General features: G+C 36.7%; 1 protein-coding gene across 5 annotated transcripts in view; it reads right to left on the reverse strand.

Annotated features, from left to right (window-relative positions):
* The window catches only part of SOX5 (SRY-box transcription factor 5), a 1,013,639-nt gene that overhangs the window by 911,214 nt on the left and 82,893 nt on the right, over window positions 1-19,532 (reverse strand). Inside the window, exon 1 of one of the 5 annotated variants that reach the window (XM_049627168.1) lies at window positions 16,817-17,705. The exons of 3 other annotated variants lie outside the window; for them this stretch is intronic. The gene's annotated coding sequence lies outside the window, so the exon portion shown is untranslated. Of the gene's footprint in view, window positions 1-11,386; window positions 11,492-16,816; window positions 17,706-19,532 lie in introns of those variants that run through there. One more of the 5 variants, XM_049627166.1, reaches the window with a different exon arrangement.

Consider the following 19,532-nt stretch of genomic DNA (forward strand, 5'->3'; position numbering starts at 1 on the left):
TGTGTGTGTGTGTGTGTGTGTGTGTGTGTGTGTGTGTGTGTGTGTGTCTGTCAAAAATAAATAAACATTTAAAAATTTTTTAAAAAAAGAAAGAAAGAAATTGTTTTCCTCAATGGACTTCAACTAGACTTCACCTGAAAAAATCACATTGGCTTTTAAGTCTGGCCAAGTAACAGTTAACAGTTTATCTCTTTACAGCCTCCCACGTGCCATATTTAGATTTCTAGAAACTCTCCCAAGGAAGGAGAATCATCCAAATGGGTTTGGAGAGATTTAGGGGATCAGGATGGTTGAGGTAGAAATTAACGTTTTCTTCTGAATATCTACTAGCATGATGCAAGGAACTTTACATAACATTATCTTAATCTTCATGACTCAATGAAGGAATATTTCTTCTTTCATTTTATAAATGAAGGAACTGAGGTCCATTTGGGTCATGTAAGATCTGACTCTGAAGCCACTGTATGTTCATCCCACTGCCTCACTGGGACTACAAATAAACATCCTCTGTACCCCGCCCCCTCTTGTTTACCACGTTTCCAAGTGTGAGGCCTTGGTTATAATTTACCTTCCTGATGGTCCCAAGTATAGCTTCACTACATAATATACTCATTAACTTGACTCACTAAAAATCAACAATTGCAAACTTTTCAGAATGTTGGTTAACATTTATGATCTCATAGTGCCAAAAATAAATAATTTACTCTCAGGGGTTAGTAAAGCTAAGACATATTGTTACAGTGTTCCTCACCAGGATAAAAATTTACAATGACATCCCTTAACTAGGCACTTAAGAAATCATTTGGCAGTTTACTTTTTGCCAAATGCCATACATTGTTCTAATGTCAGATAGGAAGTAAAAGTTATTTATAGACTGAAATATAACACTATTAAAGCTCAATCTTATATGCAGCAACACATTCCAAATAGAGTTCTCAACACTACATTTTAAAGCGCAAATCACTGTATTCAATACCAGCATATGAATGTCTTCTTAATAGAGTACCAGAGGTGTTACAAAGACTCCAAAAGGGGAGACAGTTGAAAGAAAAATCTAATAATGTCAATGATATGTTTTTTACCTTAACCTAAAAATTAATTTTTGTGACTAAACTTTTATAAACTGGTTTTTTTGCTATCTGTGATTCATAAGACTGCTATTGACATGAGCCAGGTTAAATGTTGCTTTTAACAATGTTGAACTTTGGGGACGCCTGGGTGGCTCAGTCGATTAAGCGTCCGACTTCGGCTCAGGTCATGATCTCACGGTTCATGAGTTCAAGCCCCACGTTGGGCTCTGTGCTGACAGCTCAGAGCCCGGAGCCTGTTTTGGATTCCATGTCTCCCTCCCTCTCTCTCTCCCTCTCTCTCTCTCTCTCTTTCTCTCTCTCTCTCTCTCTGCCCCTCCCTGGCTTGCACAGTCTCTCTCTCAAAAATAAATAAGCATTAAAAAAATTTAAAAAAAAGAAACAATGCTGAACTTTGACATTTTAATTTATCTAAGCAATTTTTAAAAGATTAGCATTTCTGTTTTGGATATATAGACACAATATTTTACAGCCTGTGGGGCTGTTTTTTCATAGTAAGATCAGCCTTTGTATAATTCTCATTCAGGGGAATTCTGGTATTTGTCGTTTTATGAGCACAACCAAACTGTTACACTTTAGTTATAATAAGGGGGCTTCTGAATTTCTTAAATAAAAGGATTTTAAAATCTGTGACAATTCTTTAAATAAATTTAGGAGAAAGACGTAAAACAATTTTTTAATGTAAACTGATGGGCACGCTAACAATGGTAGAGCTGTCTCCCATTCTTGCATAAATACACAGAACAGTACATTCTTATTTGCTCCTAACACGCAGCATGATATCTTAAGGCCTATCAGCTGGTTTTATTTTACGTTAGGCTTAAAGATCAGTGGACACTGCAGACACAGGAAGATTAGGCAAAACAAGAAGCTTGATATTAAAAGTGTTCTCTAAACTCAGAATACTACTTTCCATCTTATTCTGTAATGAAATAAGTGTTAATTACTTCCTAAATAGAGCTGCAAGATAAAAAACACAGGACACCCAAGTAAATTTGATTTTTTTAAGCGTATCCCATGCAGTATTTATGTTGTGCTTATGAATCACCTGAATATCTTGTTAAAATGCAGGTTCTGGTTCAACAGCATGGAATGGTGCCTCAGTGTATCTTTTTATTTGCTAAATCTGCCAACCTATCTTAAAGTATTTTGAAAAGAAGAAAACACTGAAGATAGTATTGGTAAATGTTCACTGGCAGACTAATAATTGCAGTTAATGAATGGAATGATAAATTTGATAAATTATTTTTTATTTACAAATTTGTCTCAGTGTCTTCTCTAAAACCTCCAAATTAGTAGTAAAAATAAAACACATATTTTCCCCCACCTTCACAGGTCCATTATCTAATCGGTGATGTTCACCCTTGGCTAAATATCAAAATCACCTGGACAGCTTTTAAAATCCTGATACCCAGCCACACTCAATTAAATATTAACCTCTGGGGTAGGATGGGACCCAGGCATAGATGTTTTAATCTTCCCAGGTGATTCTAACGTGCACTTAGTCGGAGAACCTGCCCTAGGTCCCTACTCTACAAAGTATATAAGCAACATCAGCCCTGGCTGGCAACTTGTTACAAACACAGAATTTCAGGCCCCACCCCAGGCCTTCTGAATCAGAACTTGCATTTTAACAAGATATTCAGGTGACTCATATGAACATTACAGTTTGACAAACACTACTCTAAATCATTTACAGATAACAACTAAAGGCAGCCATGTTTATGACTTTCACGCTATTGCTAACTGGAATCTAGAATATTCCAACATAGCGAAACTGGTCTAATTAAGTACAGTTACTACAGCAGAAACCAAAGAATTGTCAGTACTCTCCCACTGCATATCACTTTATAGACTTCCAACAGAAATAACAGGAACTAATCAAACACACATTGGATAGAATGCTGGAGGCAATACCCAAAGGGCAGCATACCTGATTCTGGCCCAAACCCCACAAACCAGGAAACCAAGATCTAAATAGCAATTACTGCTTCCTTTTTCCCCTAATCCCAATCCTAGTCAATAAAGCTACCTAGTCAAGGTCCTTTGCCCCCAAAGTGCTGGTGTATCTATAGTAATCACTGACTTCTGTGTTTTCCAGCTATGAATTCAAAGGTTTCTTGTATATGTTCCATCAAGCAACTGAGGACTTCTTTCACAAATGATAGTCTATAGAAACCTAACATGGTAACCTCCTAAATGCAGAACCAAGCATTCACATCAAGGCTGAAATCTATGTATCATGATTTGAAAAGCATCTGAAAGGCTTCCTGTCAAATTGTCCTCCCCAGTTTATTACCAGAGTTCTCCTAAGTAAGTTTCTTGCGTTAAATAATGTTTTTCCTCTCCTCCGGTGAAATATAAATGCTGCACTCCTAAGGAGTTAACATGTTTACTTTCTCAAAACTTAGTGTTGAATTAAATTTTCAAATTGTGTTTTTTTACCTGAAAGAAGAGATTGATGAGTTCTGGGTTACTGAAGGCAGTAAGAGTCAGGGAAAAGAATAAAGAAAGCAGCAGAAAGCAGTACAGGATACCAAAGAAAAACTTTGTCTAATGTCTAATGTCTAATGTAGTATTTAGAATGTCTAATGTCTAATGTCTAATCATTTTGCTTCCAACTTACCTTAATACTTAAGGATAGCACTTCCAACCCATTCAAGCAAAAATTAATACTTCATATTTGTATAATTTCATTTTGTAATTTATTTCTGACTCACTTAAACTATAAAAGAACTATCTCAAGAAGTAGACAACTGCAGAGTTTATCTTAAAAATTTTTCAAGGGAAACAGAAGATAGTAATTTTTAGTTTTCATACATTATATATCACAACTTACAAAGCACGGAGCTGAAAAAGAGAAAACTTGAGGTTATACAGAGTGTACTTTTGAGTGAATAATAACTTTTGAACATAATTCTAGTTTTATTATATTTCATGAAGTGAGCAAGGGAAATTGTGTCTGCATCAATGTAGTGAAGGAGTTTCTCATCTCAAAAGCCTATCTGTATTGATATCAGAAAAGGGTAGGGGTGCAAAATGACAGCAGCTGGCCTGCCCTTTCACCTTCCTAACACGGCTGGTGGCAGCAATGAAGCTTAATCAATGCAATGGAAGTGACATTTTGCAGTCAAATCAAATTAAATGGAAATGAAAGGAAAATCTGAGGTCCAACCTAAAGGCTGTTCCTCTTACCACTGAGGTCATCTCCATGGCAACTAAATGCTACAAATGTGTAGAGTAAATCCTTAACAAATCTGCAGAAAGCATGTCCAATTGAATATGATAGTGTCTGTCACTGTACTTTGCAGCTTTCCAAGAGCTTACATTACAAGTAACAAAAACGACTTTAGCCAGCAAGTAAGCAGGACAGCCCAGTTAATCTGACCACTACTCAATGACAGGGGTGCTCGACTTCTGAAAGGATGAACTCTAAGTAAGTGGAAACTTAAAGACAGACCAAGTTAAGTGGATTAGGGTCACACTGCCGTGTTTTCTAGAATTGTTTCCACTTGGACTTATTCAGTTCAGAATCTTCCTGGTCCCTTTAGCAGCATTTTCACATCACAAGGAATAATTTATATGGGGTACATCTGATCATGCCATTATCCTTTCTCAAGTACTCCCTCGGACATCGCACTTCCCCCTCTTTCTGAGAATGCAGTGAGAGCAGATAGGTTGCAGGGTTACGCGAAGGCAGCACGGTACTGGCCAACTGCAACAGAGCAGCAGTTCCTCCTCATGTAGTTTCCTCTGCACAGACTCTTGCGGAAGACTTTAACTCATCCCTCTATGCCTCTAGGTAGTTGACTGTACCACGTGGCCAGTCCAAACCACCTTGGGTAATCTGGAATTCATTTCTTGTCGGAGACCATATTTTGTTGAAGAAAGTAAAATAAGATCATTGAATACTCTTCCCCTATAACTGAACAACCATTAGAGTCTTCCTATCCCAAGGACAAGAATTCTCATGTATCTGTGTATGTTTGGCTTGAGATTTGGGTGCCCTCTACTACATGACAATATCTTTACAGAAGGAAGAAAAAAGATCAACGTCTCAGTACACCGAGTTCGCCCACTGACACATACTCAATTCGTTGTTCAAGCTATACAACAAGAAACGTTACTTTGTAGGAAGATTCACTGCACTACATTTGGCATGCTCTCCATTGGTCAAATAATTAAGTCATAAAAGTGGCCACTCTCATTCTTGGAGTTTGCTACTGATGCTGTCACTTTGCAATATGAAAGATGTCAACAGATTTACACCTTAGGATGACAATTGGATATGAAGTGACAGTTTTTGCTCAAATGCATAAAACCATGGGTTGTTATATTCTATCCCCATTAAAATAGCAATTCATACTAAATAATTTCTAGGAAGAAATCCCTGCTTTCTGAATGGTGATTAAAATAGCAACAATGCTAACTTAACATAACAATAGTTCCCATAAATATATCATGAATTATCATCTTTTTTTCAGTAGCACTAATTTACTTTACTTGGGGTGGTATGTCTTGGAATTTTCCAAAATCTTTGTAACAGTAATAATAAGGCCTAACCTCCATTGAGCACTTACTCTGGCAGTGATGAAAGCCAAGCAAAATAAAAGTCTGTTGTGTGAAACATCTTGCTCCCACATAGCACCAATGTTTTAAGGTTTATAATAACTACAAACTAATTCTGTTTCATATTATCATCACCATAAAATTATACTTCAGTTTAATATAATGGAATATACTCTGCTCTTTGGGACTTTAATCCCGGTTCAGTTATTAATTAATAGCATCCTGGCTTGCATCATTTTCTTCTCTCTTGCCAATATTCTAAACTGCAAAATGAAGCTTATTCTACTGGTCCTTCTTACCTCATGAGATTACCCAAGGATGCAGTGATAATGTGGAAGACCTCTGGAGAGTATCCAACAATATACAAGATCTGTATCTCATCATATTATTATATTGAAATAATACATATTTATTATACTGAAATATTTACATAGCATATGATTATATTATTCTTTCACAGAGACTATTCTTGTGATGTTAGGAACGGTAAAATAGTAAGCCTCAGTTTAACTGGAAAACTTCAGTTTTCCTAACTCCATACCTATAGCTCCTAGTAAAAATTAATTCTTATTTAGCAATTCTGTGTATAAAATTTGATAGAAAATATAATAACCCAGATGAACACTCTGCAATTTTCTTTTCCAAAATCATTACTGGGTATCACATTACTCCCTTAGGATTCACTTCTATTCCTATGGTCAAATGCTAAAAGAGAAGAAAAATTTAAAAAACCTTATTTAGGTCTTTGAACACTGAGTTCTGATAAGTTTTTATTGTATTAGACCTTTTTGATCATTTAAAGAAGATGGAACAATATATTAAAGAGGACCCCATCCTGCCCCCAAGGTTATTTTCTCTTCTGACTACTGCATTCATTATACATTTAAAGACCTGGGGCACCTGGGTGGCTCAGTGGGTCAGGCATCCAACTTCAGCTCAGGTTATGATCTCAAGGCTTTTGAGTTCGAGCCTCACATTGGTCTCTGTGCCGACAGTTCAGACCCTGGAGCCTGCTTTGGATTCTGTGTCGCCCTCTCTCTCTGCCCCTCACCCACTCATGGACTGTATCTCTCTCTCTTTCAAAAATGAATTAACGTTAAAAAAAAATTTTTAAGCCATATTTACATTTTTCCAAAGAAGACATACAGATGGCCAACAGGTATATGAAAAGGTGCTCAACATCATTAATCATCAGAGAAATGCAAATCAAAACCACAATGAGTTACCACCTCACACCTGCTTAAATGGCTATTATCAAAAAGACAAGAAATAACAAGTGTTGACAAGACTGTGGTTTTAAGGAAACCCTTGTGCACTGTTTGTGGGAATGGACACTGGTACAGCCATTATGGAAACAGCATGGAGGTTTCTTTAGAAAATTAAAAAATAGAACTACCACATGATCCAGCAAGTACGCTTCAGAGTATTTATCCAAAGAAAATGAAAACATTAACTCAAAAAGATATGTGCTTCCCATTATTTACAGCATTATTTACAATATGTGCAGCATTATTTACAATAGCCACAATATGGAAGCAACCTAAGCATTCACTGATAGATGAATGAAGAAACTGTGGTATATATATTTAATGAAGTATTATTCAGCCATAAACAAGAATGAAATCTTGCCATTTGCATCAACACGGATGAAACTTGAGGGTATTATCCTAAGTGAAATAAGTCAGAGAAAAATAAATATCATATGATCTCACTTATATGCAGAATCTGAAAACAAAAAACAAAAAAACAAAAAAAAAACCCACACATTCACATAAACACCAACAACAAAAATTTGAGCTCATACATACAGAGAACAGATTAGTGATTTCCAGAGGCCACGAGTGGGGTGGGAATTGAGGAATGGGGGAAGAAAGTTAGAAAGTGTAAACTTCCAGCTATAAAATAAATAAGTCATGGGGATGTAATATACAACATGATGACTATATTTAATATGGTACTGTATATTTGAAACTTGTTAGAACTGTGTATCTTAAAAGTTTTCATCACAAGAAAATCTGGTAACAATGTACGGTGATGCATGTTAACTAGACTTACCGTGGTGATCATTTCACAATATACAGAAATATTGAATCATTATGTTGTATACCTGAAACTAATACAATGTCATATGTCAGTTGCATTTAAGTTAAAAAATAATCATAAAGCCATGTTTGTTTTCCCTTTGAAAGTTCTGGCCCGCCTTGATCCAAAAAAAATATTTGGGGCAATCGGAAGTGTTTTATCAATCATAGATTCTAAGTTTCAGTATTTCAGTGGTACTCTCTATGTACAGCTGAATTTGAAAACAAAGACAGGAAGCCCTGCCATAGATTATCACAAATCACACACTCAAGGAAACAGAATGACAAGATTTAAAAGTTACTGTGTCATATTTACTTTGGAAATTGCCATTATAACTGAAATACAGTTTGACAACACAGTTTAAAACTCCTGAACGCTTACAGATTTTATCTAACTAATAAACTTGTGGCTTCATAAACCCACAAAGCTCCTGTGATACTATCTTATTCGAAAAGGGTGTGAGCGTGCCAGGTGTAAGGAAGCAGATGCAATCTACGGATTGGTGAACCGCAAAGTGTCTGTCTATTTTCAGAGATTATAGGGATAGCGCTGGTGCCATTGGTTAAGATAGCAAATTGATTTCTTCAATAAACTAGTGCCCTCATTCACTCACCACAATTTTCTAAAATTGCCCTTTTGATCTGAAGCTTCCAATCCTGATCAGGCATCATTTTTTTATTTTGGAATGCTGAAATCTATACTCTTCAGCTCTTTTTTCCTTACATGACCAGAAACACAAACCTTTCTCTCCTCATTCACTCCTCTGAAGTTGGATACTTTTCTTTAAATTTCCTTCCATGTTTATTGTTTTTTTTAAAGAAATAAAAGTTTAAACCCCAATCTTAAATTTCATAAATTTAAAAGTGTGTTGACAAATAGTGTTACCTACTGGCAGTCACATACAAATTAATGGCTGCTTCAGATAAGATGTTTAGATTTTCAGCTTCCCTCTGATGGAGTGTGAAATCTATACTCTGGGAAATAATGGAAAATGGGTATCTGCAAAAATATGCATATGCATGTGTGTTTATGCAGGCTTACATGATGTGTGTATGTAAGTACATATATACCAGTATTTCACATTTTGGAACGTAAAGCGTGTGTTCGCTTTGTCTTTTACTACCACTGCTACTTCTAATAAGTGTTAGTTTCCTGAGAACTTATTATACATAGGCACTCGCACTCCTCTAATTACACATATTAATAAAAATCCCATGAGATAGGAACTGTCATCAGTCCCACTTCATACATGAAAATCAGAGGCACAGAGTTTAATCCCTTGCCCTAGTCTCATAGTCAGTAAAAAGGGCTAGTAATACAGGTGCTTTCAAAAGGAATCATGTTGATGCGCACACTGAAATGAGAAGTACATGAAAAGTAATCCTTTTCTGACTTTCTGGTTGGTTACGTGTTTAGGCTGTGGGATACCACCGATGAATCCAGGGCAGCTACAGAGATGGTGGTAATGACAGCGGTTGGAATTGGGCAACACTGGAGGCTGAGGACACTGCAGTCATTGAGACAGTGGCAACTGGCTGATGAGGAAGCATATTTTACAGATATTTAAGAGCTGGACTTATCAGGATTTGGTGACCAGCTGGATGGGGCTATGGCAGTATAGAGAAGCACTGCATGGGCTCTGGACCAAGTTGCCTGCAATGAAAGCCTTGTGCTGTGTGAACCCAGGCAAGTTAGCTAATCTCTCTGGCATCTCCTCTTCATCGGTAAGATGGTAATGTAGCCATGGCATACCTTCTACATCAGGCACTGTGAAGATTAAATTAGTTAATATATGCTATGTATTTAGAACAGTGCTTAGAACACAGGAAGTACTATGTTGGTGTTAGTTTTTAGAGATATGATTATCTACAAAGATTTGTTGATTTCCCACGCATGGCCCCAATATTAGAAATGCATAAGACTAATCCTAGCCTTCAGAGAATCCAGAACCCCCCTGTATGCACTCAGATCAGAAGGGTTAAATATAGCCCCACAAAATAGCTCTTGAGGTGTCTTCTCCTATTCCCACTGTTGTTTATTACTTCATATATGCCTAGTCTCTCAGTACTTAACATCTTCGTTATGTTTATGTTGTCTACCATCTATTGCTTTAACTGTTTTATTTTTAAATATTCATATTTCTTTTCCTGTGTTTCCATTTTCTTGGTCTTCAGGGATTCTAATGATGTTTTCAAAAAAGAAGATGAATTATTTCTCTACTGAACTTTACGATGCCTGGCCTGCTTTTGCCCTAAATTTTGTAATCTGCCCTTTCTTTCCTTTATTTCTGCTTTGGTTCCTGATTTATATTTTAGTGTTCTCCACTTGGCTTCTCTCTTTTTTATGGACATTTCTGGGTTGGATTTCTCCCCCTTGTGTACTCATGTTCTAGGTTCACAATTTTGTGATGCCTTTTATTTAACTCATGCCTTTAAACCTTCAATTCTGTAGAAAAGCACAAAAAGAACCACTTTCTGTAATGCCCCAGGTTAGCACATTATGAAAATGTTAAACAAAACAAAACAAAAATCCCCAGACATAGAGAGCTTATGAACAAATATCTATTCTCTGTGGAATGAAGAAATCTGGTTTCACTTTGTAAAGCTCACTTTGTGGGTGCTCAATACACTACACTAAGCTTTAAATTACTACACAGGGCATCCACAAGGGAGGATAAATGCCGTATTCCAAAAATCTCTTCCTCCATCAAGCTAACTGATTACAATTGGAGTTTCCTCAAATGAGCTTGTTTGATAATTTGTCTCATTACTACTGAAAAGGAAATGGAAATCAAGGACTTGAGGGCAGGAAGCAGGAAGCAAATATGATCAAAGGTTATATTGTATGAGATGCTGATTTTGTGCAAATGATAAGAAATGAAAGATCGGTGCAGTATCAGATAATACATATATATAATAAACTTGTAAGCTATTAACTAGGCTAGCATACACTAATATTACAAGCCATACAAAGTCACTGTATGTGAATAAGCTCAAAGTATCAAGTACAGATGTCTTTAAATGCAAACTGAAATACAGACGACGTAGAAAACCAACACTGAGTGCCATTTATTACTTTCCTACTAATTCTAGGTTTAGAATGTACTTTGAATTTGATTGCCCAATTACCCACATCTATATTATATCATCTCTAAGCATCATTACAACATCAGCCTCAATCTTGTGGGAAGAACTGTAAACAAAGGCCAGTTGGCTAAAGATAGATCATTACTGACACATCCACAATAAGGGAGGTAACTAGGAGTAATGAGTATAATCAAGAGAAGTAAATTTAGGCTAAATACCAAGAAAGAATGTTCAACACTGAGGACAGATTAAGGCAGGAACCTTCCAAGATAAGTGATGAAGATCACTAAAACACTTAAATCCATTAAGAACAGCTTTTCATTCATAAGGGTATCTGATAAATGATTCCAAACAGCGAGAGTGCTAGAAATGAGGGAATTCTCTCTTGTTAGCTTGGGAAATTAAACATAAAGATATAAGATGATGATGTGATTTCCTCACAAAATAGGAAAATATTGCTTTTACAAAAAAAAAAAACAAAAAACCTTGTTATTGACAAGTATTAGGAAATAGTGTCATGGAAAGCATTTGGAGTCAGAATGATCTGAGTTCAAACCTCACCTCTGTCATTTACCAGGTAAGTGAACTCTTTAGCAGGAGTTTCCACAACTGAAGATGAGTACACAAAGGCTGACTTGCAGGGTTCCTGTAAAGTTTAAACATGATAATATATAAATGAATCCAAGGATTAATTAATTACTGAGCACAGAATACTCCCTGGATTACTCTAAAAATTAAATAAATGGTAGTTAGTAGATTTTCAACTCTAACTTTAGTGAGACATTTTGATCCATTACCATTCATAAATAAGCATATGTTTTTCTTCAAAGTAGTGAATCAAAAATCAGGATTTATTGCTGTTTTACAGATGATCTGAGGCATATGTTTTAAATCCAAAGTTCTCCCAGACATCTAGCTAAGTTAGGTTAGGATAGGTGCTGCTATTTTAACATAATTCATAAAAGTTGCACACATCCAGAGAACTGGGCCTTTTGTTCCCTGACACTCTTCTTTGCTCTTTAATGTGAAAAATGATGAATTTTAAACTTCAGTTAACCAGAACATTAGATCTGAGCTATTCTGGAGAATTATATTTTATTTTGATTTAATTTTTCTGACTATACAAGTAGAAATTTATCTTTGTCTAAATCCTCAACATAAAAAATTATGCTAGTATATATTATTATAGCTTTCTGCCTTAGAAGTAATATATCATGAACATAATCTTCCTGTAAAGGAGACTTATAGTACTCCCACCATCATTATCTGCATATTAATTATCACTGTAAAGTACCAAGGATGTTTAAGATGTATGACACTGAGTCATGTCATACTGACCCATGGTCTTGAAGTTGTTTATATTAAATACCTAGAATCTACTTGTTTCTTCTAAATGTTAAATGTGGGGCATGGTCGGGGGTTGCTCTGGGGACTAATGATTTAAGATGATTCTAGAGTTGTGGTGAGTTGACAGTTTAATAAAAACAAATGCTAGTATGTGTTACTAATGGGATAAATAAGCAGACTTTGTACTCCAACTTATAAAATCATAAATGAACCAATTAAATGAAAATGGTGTGGATTCCACACATCAATTATATTAAGTTAGCAAAAAAAAAAAGTTTTTCAATAACTTTATGCACTTTTAATAAGCAACGGCATTAGTCAGTAAAAAATAAGAACTCTGATGCATTTAGAGCCTATAGATCTAAACCAGACAAAACAAAGCCTCATAAATGTGTTTGTTCATTAATTTTTAAAAAGCCAGACTTTGAGTTGTTATCATGTCAACTGGCACCAAACCCTACTCAATTTAGTGCAACTACAAAGTGGAACCCATAGTCTACAATGGCAGGGTTTTTGATCACACTAATTAACAGCCATTTTGTTTAAAATAAACAGATACGAGTCTAATTGCCTTTTTTACATAAGAAAGAGAAGATCTTAAAAGTAAAAACATGCAAAAGGAAAGATCAGACAAACACCACTCAGACAGATAAGCAAAGTGTGTGTGAAAGGAACCCAGAGGAAGTTGGGGTTGTTCTTTGGATTGACAGCCCAGTGGAGCAAAGGGAATTAGTCTCTCAGAAAGGTTAAAGGGAATTGAGAAGTGCACGTCCTGTTGGGAACCGTCCTGTCATGGTTTCCCCTCACAAAGGATTGTACCTCAGTTTCTAATGTGGTAAGCAGTAAGTAACAGGTCTGATAATGTTAATTAGGAGAGAACCTCTGATTATGGACAAATCATCCCTTCTACCCTCTAGAACGCCCTTTAGGACAGGGTGTGGTGCAACTAAGGGTTCAAAGAGAAACTGCACTGGTTCACTAAGTTCCAGATGTTTTCCTTGAATTTTCTGTCCAAATGAACCCATTGATCAGTGGCCTGTGTTTTCTAAGGGTCCCAAATAGTCATTAATATAGATGATTTCAGGGGCGCCTGAGTGGCTCAGTCGGTTGAGCGGCCGACTTCGGCTCAGGTCATGATCTTGTGGTCCGTGAGTTCGAGCCCCGCGTCGGGCTATGTGCTGACAGCTCAGAGCCTGGAACCTGTTTCAGATTCTGTGTCTCCCTCTCTCTCTGACCCTCCCCCGTTCATACTCTGTCTCTCCCTCTGTCTCAAAAATAAATAAACGTTAAAAAAATTTTTTTTAAATATTGATGACTGTACTTCGAACTTATTTTGATTTATACACCAACAGTTGAGTTTGTATACATGCTGAATTTTCATCTCCCTAGCCTGTCAGAGCAATTCCCAAAGACAATTAGAAAAGGTTTCAGTTTCCAAAGCCTTCAATAAGAACATTATCAGGGGTGCCTGAGTGGCTCAGTGGGTTGAGCGTCCAACTTCGGCTCAGGACATGATCTCAGTTTGTGAATTTGAGTCCCGCAGCAGGCTCCATGCTGACAGTGCAGAGCATGCTTGGGATTCTCTCTCTGCCTCCCTCCTCCTCTCTCTCTCTCTCTCTCTCTCAGAATAAACTTATTTTTTTTAATTGTTTAATGTTTATTTATTTTTGAGAGAGACAGAGTGCAAGTGGGGGAGGGGCAGACAGAGAGGGAGATACAATCTGAAGCAGGCTCCAGGCTCTGAGCTGTCAGCACAGAGACAGATGCAGGGCTCGAACCCATGAACCATAAGACCATGACCTGAGCTGAAGTCAGATGCTTAACCGACTGGGGCCACCCAGGGGCCCCAAAATAAATTTAAAAAAAGAGCATTATCAGATACGGTTCCTTATTTTAATTAAGAAACAATATGCTAATTAGTCATCACCATATGTATACATATATAGTGTTATATATGATGTAACATAAGCCACAAAATAACATAATTGAAAAATTATATCTACCGTGTCACCTATGGTGATTTACTTTAATATATAATCAGTATAATAAACATGTCACTCATTCTGCAGTACACAAGAGAAGATCTTTCTTATACTAAAAAGTATATGAAATTATAATAAAAAGTCATCATCTACTTTTAACCTCTGCCAAGATTTCCCCCTTTGGTTACTCACAGAATATTAACTACTAAAAAGCATTTGTCTTTCTATTAATCTTTATATCCCCTGTTTCTGGAATAGTACCATACAGAGGAGGGGCTTTCCAAAGTTTTGGGGGGAACCACTTTTAAAACTAAACTAAGATGATCAGTATAGTATTATCTGCATTCATAATAAGGTAAAAGCTGAAACAAATGCTGTGCTCCTATATGTTAACAATCAGTTCTTCAGGAGGAAAACCTGTAAATTTCACAGTGAAAAACCCACTGATGGCTGATTTCAAGCTTACCACCCCACCATGAAGTCCTTGAACACAGAGTTGGGGAGAGATACAGACAAGTGGCTCCCAGGAGCCAGCCTGCAAGAGCCAGCTTTGTCATACCGCTGGTTCATCTCAAAACCCCGTAAAAGTACAACAGCAAATTCCTGGCAACAGGATTTAAGTTGACTATGGTGTTTTCAACCACCTACATCTACGAAGCTGTTCGAGTTAAATTTAAATATTTAAATCTGTTGCCTTCAGATCTCACAAAACATTGGGGCATTTTTGTGTTTCAGGTTTTCTCTTCCACATCAAACAACCAGAAAAAACAAAAACAAAAACAAAAAAACCTCTGTCACTCTTAAATCCAAATGATACTCATCTTTAAGAGTCCAAGTACAGGGGCTCCTGGGTGGCTCAGTCGGTTAAGCATCTGAGCTCAGCTCAGATCATGATCTTGAGGTTCGTGAGCTGAAGCCCCACATTGGGCTCTCCACTGACAGCTCAGAGCCTGCAGCCTGTTTCAGATTCTGTGTCTCCCTCTCTCTCTGCCCCTCCCCCACTCGCACTCTGTCTCTCTCTCTCTCTCTCTCTCTCAAAAATAAATAAACATTAAAAAAATTAAAAAAAAAAAAAAGAGTCCAAGTACAGGTATAAGACTGAGCATCTCACAACTAATTAGAGTTGGCCAGTGGTCAGAAAGGAGTCCACAAAAATCTAGCCTCTCTAGTCCTCATCAAATATCCTAATGTATTTTCTAATATCTGAGATTCTCAAAAGACTTATAACCTGAAAAGGAACTGGGTGATTTTAATGTTAATTTATCAAGCTTATATGCATATCTGACTGCTATGTGGATACACAAAAGAGGAAAATTGAGCACTACTCAGGAAAACAATAAAATCATTATATATGTGATCAAATTCCTGATTAATCAAAAATGTGTCCAATAAAGGTTGGTACAGCGTATTAAACTTTAAAGAAACATTTACTTAAATATATTTTATTAGTATAAAGGGTGCTATAAATTATTGTCTTCTTAAGGACTGAATGACTGAGGGGAGCCTGGGTGTCTCAGTCAGTTAAGCACCCAACTCTTGATTTTGGATCAGGTCATGATCTCTCAGTTTGTGAAACTGAATCTTGCATCAGGCTCTGCACTGACAGTGTGGAGCCTACTTGGGATTCTCTCTCTCCCTTTCTCTGCCCCACTCAAGCTTCCTCACTCTTTCTCTCTCTCTCTCAAAATAAATAAAATAAAGTTTAAAAAAAAAAGCACTACTAAATGACTGAAGGATATCAAGTAGAAATCAATTAAATTATCCAATTTGAAGAATTATTTTTACATGTGAAATAAAATAGTTTTATACATATTTTGTTGCATAAATAGTAATACTATTAAATATATTTAATTTTGGCTTAGATGCTTGGCTTGACAAGATTTATTAAACATAATCCTTCTTAGAATGACTTACCTAACAAAAAATAACTTGACTTATAATCCAAGAAAACTGGTTGCCTATGTCTGGTGCCTTAAAATCTTGTTTGAATAACTGCATCTCGATGACACACCCAATGCAATATCATTTTAAGTCTTGATAGTTATCATGGGGAAAATGTGGTCTGTAAGAAAAATTTAGAAGACCACTATATCATGATTTTAATAATTTTATATTGCCATATGCTTCACTCTATACCTACATCTAAAAATTTCGCAATTCATTTGAAATGAAAAATAGTAAAATTCAATAACTATCAAGTTAATAACATTTATTTTATCTCACTTTTATGAATATATCAAAATTTAGTGTATTAAACATATACAAAAACAGTAGTTGGTCAGTCTCTCCCACAGGAGCATGAAAACTTTGAGGGTAAGAATCACGTGCTATCCATCTAAATATCCCCTGTGCCTAGCACAGTATCTTGCGATAAGTAAGCACCAAAAAATGTCTGTAAACTGAGCTGAAGACTGATAGTGATGAGCGTGATATGGAAAGGAACAAAAGACACTGTGAACTAAGTGTGGGGACCACTTACTATCACCTCTCTCCTTGTTTTCTTGGCTCTGGCCATTCTGTGTATTAACAATGTACTAGAACAATGAGTACCTAGCAAGAGAGAGACTAAATTTCATCAATACAGAAGAAAAATGCATTTTATTAGAGGAAAGTCAATAGGCTAATTCTAAAATTTAATTAGAAACAGAAGAGAAAACTTTACCATCAGCTCCCTGGAAAGAAAGCCTAGCATGCTGAGCAGTGCTACCTGTTGTATGCTCTGAGGGTCACTGCCCCTTCTCCAACTGTTCCTTGTTTGCAAGGAGAGAGGTACAGCATCTAAGAGTAAGACATAGAAAAGTTTGTAACAACTTGACAAAGTCCCCTCATGTCTGTTGAATCTAACAATGAAAAATCAGGGCTTGGATTCTGTATATCTTTGGATTTCTCCTTTCCATTTTTCAAATCCATGGTTACGGCATTTTATAACAGCATCAGTCCATGACAGATTAGAAGTTAAAAAACAAAAAAACAAAACCGGTCCTCATCACGGATAGTTTGCAAAGCCCTGGTGTAGAGTGCAGTGATGCTCTGGAGAATTCAACGAGGACCCACAAAGAGATGTTCTAAGGTGGTCAATTTTTGGTCAACCATTAAAGCAAAACAAAATAAGGCAAAAGAGCCTTTTAACAATGAAAACTGACCAACAGAAAATGTGGCTGACAATTACCATTGTGGTAATTGTTCAAGAGGAAGTTGGACAGCTAGAAGCGAGTGGGACTCCAGCCCAGCTCTTATGGTTGGTTGTCTCTGCTTCCACCTTCCCTCTTGTCAGAAAGCACACGACACTGCATGCATACCGGCCTTGGCCTCCCCCAACAGTTCCCTGAGGGCAAAGACAGTATCCCATTGGTGTCTGTTTCATCCCTCGACACAGTGAGGTTCACAAAGTTTACTGGAAAAATAAATGTCTGCCATTGAGATGGACTAAAATTACATTGAAGATCTAGTCTGTGATTCAGTGATTGACAAGAATGAGAATTCCAACCTGAGGAAAGTTTCATGATGCATTTCAGAAATAGGGTTAAACATTCCAGAATGAGTGGGTTAAGAGCCTCCCAATATCATTTCTATTTGCATACTCATACATAACTTCTAGGATGGAGATTTAAATATTTTTTACATATTGCTACATATTAGATTTAGTGAAAGAATTTTATGACTCACATACAATCACAATTTCACTATCAGAGTGTTGAAAATGACCAATGTTTGGCAGCTTTTAGAAACATTAAATGCCCTGGCTATGAAAGATGCATTTTGAAAATATAAATTCTTCATGACTGTACATGAATGACAGTCTCAGTTTTATTATAAGGAATAACTTTTAAATAGGTGAATCCCTTAACTTCTCTGGGTTTCAGGGTCTCTTTGGAGTGAGATAATACTGTCACTTGTGTTGCATAGTATTATAAATTGAAGAGCTTGGTAAACACTGTTCAGCTGTTAAGTATTTACCTATTATCTACTTATTATTTGTATTTATACTTCTTTATATCCAGATACAAGCATTAATCATTTAGCTAAAAGCACAGTATGCTAGATTCTAAGTGATCAGTACGGTTTGTCTTTCTCATGAAGCCTATTAAAACAACAACAACAACAAAACAGCAAATCAAGTTACCTTCGATTGGAAGCTACCAGTTAATTAAATAATTTGCCTAAGAATCATAAATTTTATTACTTACCAAATTGTAAGGAGGCTAAAAAAAAACAGACAACTATACAAAAAACCCTCAAAATAAATATAATTAAGCATAAAAAGTGAATTTGTCCAACACCTAAGGAATCCAAAATTGAGGACTATCTATCTTGTCACATCCCAAACAATGTTTCTGGTACTATATTGAAAAACCTTTTTAAATTACTATTGAGATGCTAGAATTAATCTTGAATTTTGTTCTTTCACCTGACATATCATAAAGTCTCACCACTATTTAAACACAATTTACAGTATTTGACACTCAAACATCAAGTTCCTAAAGGAACAGATTTCCATTTATCCATTAAGATCACTGAAGAATACATTTACATCTTTCTGTCTGTACTTCTCTCATTATTTTCTTGAAAGAAGGAGTAGAAACAAAGGGAGTCTTCTATAATGCTGTAACTCAATAATTTTATCAGAAGACTGCAATATTTACTGACCATTCACATATTTCACAGTTTATGAAAAGAACTCTATTCTTTCCCACCTACTTAAAGGAAGAGCCCCCCACCCAGGTGGCCAGGATGGAAGTCAGTATCTCAAGCTCGATGAATTCTAAACAAAGGTCAGAGCTTATTACTGTTCCTATTCCTACTCAACCTGCTCTATATCCTGTGTCCCCCATTTCTGTTAATGGAAGCTTCAGCCTCTTAGTTACCTAAAACCAGCAGTTCTGAAGCACTATTTGTCCATCCTCTCACCTTCCATATCCAGCTGCCAAGTCTTGACAAGTCTTCCACTGCAATGTCTCTTTCCATCTGTTCCTTCCACTGCATATTCTCACATACTAGCTCAGGACCTCATTATCTCTTGCTTGAACCAGTGCCGAAGCCCTTCTCCATTATACCTTACTCATAAATGCCTTTGTTTCCAGGATCTCCATCTCCCTTCCGTCCTACTTATAAATGCAAAATGACAATATCCTGAATGAATTCAGAGAAGTTTGATCACGTGACTCCTCTGCTTAGAAATCTTAAACATCTTGGGGCGCCTGGGTGGCGCAGTCGGTTAAGCGTCCGACTTCAGCCAGGTCACGATCTCGCGGTCCGTGAGTTCGAGCCCCGCGTCAGGCTCTGGGCCGATGGCTCGGAGCCTGGAGCCTGTTTCCGATTCTGTGTCTCCCTCTCTCTCTGCCCCTCCCCCGTTCATGCTCTGTCTCTCTCTGTCCCAA

Source organism: Panthera uncia, chromosome B4 (assembly GCF_023721935.1).
Source record: "Panthera uncia isolate 11264 chromosome B4, Puncia_PCG_1.0, whole genome shotgun sequence".
Lineage (NCBI taxonomy): Eukaryota > Metazoa > Chordata > Mammalia > Carnivora > Felidae > Panthera > Panthera uncia.